Raw genomic sequence first — 2,645 nt, forward strand, 5'->3', positions numbered from 1 at the left:
TGGACGTGACTTTACTAGTCTGCTGTCCGAGATCCAGAACTTTCACACAAGCAGGAGACTGGCACACTTTATATGCCCCAGGCACAGGGCACCAAGTCAGCAAGAGGTTTCTGGTTCATATTACCTGATCATTTTCAGATACTTGACATCACTGTCACCCACTTCAAGATCTCACTTCTACTTCTCAGCTTCTTGTAGGCTCTGAACAACCAGATGAGGGCCAATAAAATCTTCAGCAAGACATTAAGCTCAGTTCTATTTTCATTTTAGCCATATCCTCAAGGAGACAAACCTTTTCCTGAGTATTGGGTTAATATCAGAAGGAACTTGTTCTAGACTTGAGAATGTCCCAACTTCCAACGGATTCAGGTCTTTTGAAAAGTCTTATAAACAGAAAGATTTTTATATAGGATGGAAAACCCTGGCACAATTCAGGCCTTTATCTACATTCCTGTGCGTAAAAGGCCACCACAGGGAGACAGTTCCGGCCTTGTAGGCCGTTAGTATCTGCTTTGTTTCTAATAAGCAGAGAGAAGGAAAGATTCTCATAGCTCCTACTCCTCAATCTCGTGACGCAGTAAGAAAGAGTTCTACCCCTTCGAGTGCTTTAAGAAAAAAATAAAAATCAGAAGCCATCCATGTGAATCAAATAACTTGTCAAATGATTCGTGACTGTCATATGAGTAAAAAAGTACCACGTCAATAAAAGGAATCAGAAAATCAAAAATTATAACTGGAGATTATTAGAGAGAAGCGCATCAGTATTACGAATTCTGAACCTTAAGAATGGATGACATACTTGCTGCATCTCTTTAACATTAGGAGGAAAAAAATATTAAATCTATTTAGTGGCACAGCACCAGCCTTTGCAAAAAGGGTAAAAATAACCTTCGTCACAAGAGGCAGGAACCCAACACGTTACATAGTCTAGGAGAATAAAGCAGATAATATCAAATTAGCTTACTAAAACCCCAACAAAACAGCCTCTTACAGATAAACCACCCTTGCCTATGTGTTTCCAAATTAAGAACCAATTGGGATTACATGTATTTGCTGCTTTAAAATATGCAAAGAACCTGATGCACAAAAAGACCTGGATTTGCCCACTCTCTCTGAGACACTGGGTTAACATTTACAGAGAGCTGAGGAAAACAGACCAACTCTCTTCTCTTGATTTGATGCTACATTTGGCACAAAACTTTGCTGTTCAGAACGAGATTTGGCTAGACAGCAGATGGAGTATTCCGTTTTAACACCAGTGGCAAACTCTGCCCACCCTCCCCGTCAAAGGCAGCAAACCACTTCTCGGTACCTGACACCTGCCTGCAGATCACAAGATGCTCACATGGATACTTTCCCACAAAACACCTTTTCCTTACCACTATCTAAAAATATTCTCCTCCATAAGAGATTTCTATAATAATAAAAAAAATAATAAAAAATGGTTCAAAAAGCAGCCTCAGGTGTTCTTGGCACCATCGCTTACCCAGAAAACACACAGAACCGCAAGCAGCATCAGAAGCAGCTACACCGGCAGAAGGCTGTAAGTGCCAAACAGAGGTCTGGAGCACTTGCTTCAGCAAGAAGTGACTACTTCAAGTTAAGTGTAACTAGAAAGAGAAACTTTATCCACTTTATAAAAAAAAGATGTGGCAATATTAAAAGAGAGAAAAACCAGAGGGTCCATTAATTGTAATGGTTCTGTGGCTCTCCTGTATTTCAATTAGAAACCACTTTACCTACAGCTCTTGGCTCAGCAGCAGGCAACCCAACAAGAACATTTTTCATGGTGCAGTTTCTAATGCACATCAAAGCAAAGGTAACCCTAGAGTGGTTTGCTAACTTCTTATGTAATGAGACAGGAAACAAATGGTACAGGTGAGTAACGATCACGTCAAATTCATTCAGACAGACCACGTGGCTCAAATCAAAAATTCTCCGACAAGTACACTTGCCTCAAAGGACTGTCTAAAACAGCTCTTTTTTCCATAAACACTTTTCCTAAGATACTATTTTAGTAGCAATTTAAACATCCATTCCATCAAAATATAAAGTTAAACCCATTCTGTCCACCCTCAAAAGCAGGAGGTGACCACCAGAGACAGAAATCTCCATTTTCTGCTCAGCAAATTCACATTTACTGATTCCAGACAGAGGAAGAAAAGCATAAGCGACAACACCGGGGTCTGCTGAGGCAGCCCCTTCTGCACTACGTGCAGCTAGAGCCACGTACAGCAGGTGAAGGAATGGAGAAGACAAGTGGGAAAATACACTTGTGGGAGAAACGAGTGTGCACAAGCAGGCGACATGCAGTTAAGGTCTCCCAATGATGGCTGAAACACCTCCCTGAAACCAGGGCAGGTTTACCAAGGGCTGGCCTTGCACATTCAAGCAGCAAACCCCTCAAATTTGCCACCAAATTCCGTTTGGTGACAGGGTTGAGGTGCAGCCCCTCACAGATGGTGCCATACCCTCCTCAGACGACAGCAGCGCAGCTTGGGGTTACACCATCTGCATCCTCTGCCCGCTCAGTTTATAGTTTACAGCCATAAACAACCAACTCTAATAATGAACAGGAAATGTGCTGTTCAGTAAGAGGGTCACACGCAGACTCACACCACATTATCTCTCCCAACCTTTCCCTA

Source organism: Buceros rhinoceros, unplaced genomic scaffold (genome assembly GCF_000710305.1).
Source record: "Buceros rhinoceros silvestris isolate BGI_N320 unplaced genomic scaffold, ASM71030v1 scaffold9008, whole genome shotgun sequence".
In the NCBI taxonomy this organism is placed as follows: domain Eukaryota; kingdom Metazoa; phylum Chordata; class Aves; order Bucerotiformes; family Bucerotidae; genus Buceros; species Buceros rhinoceros.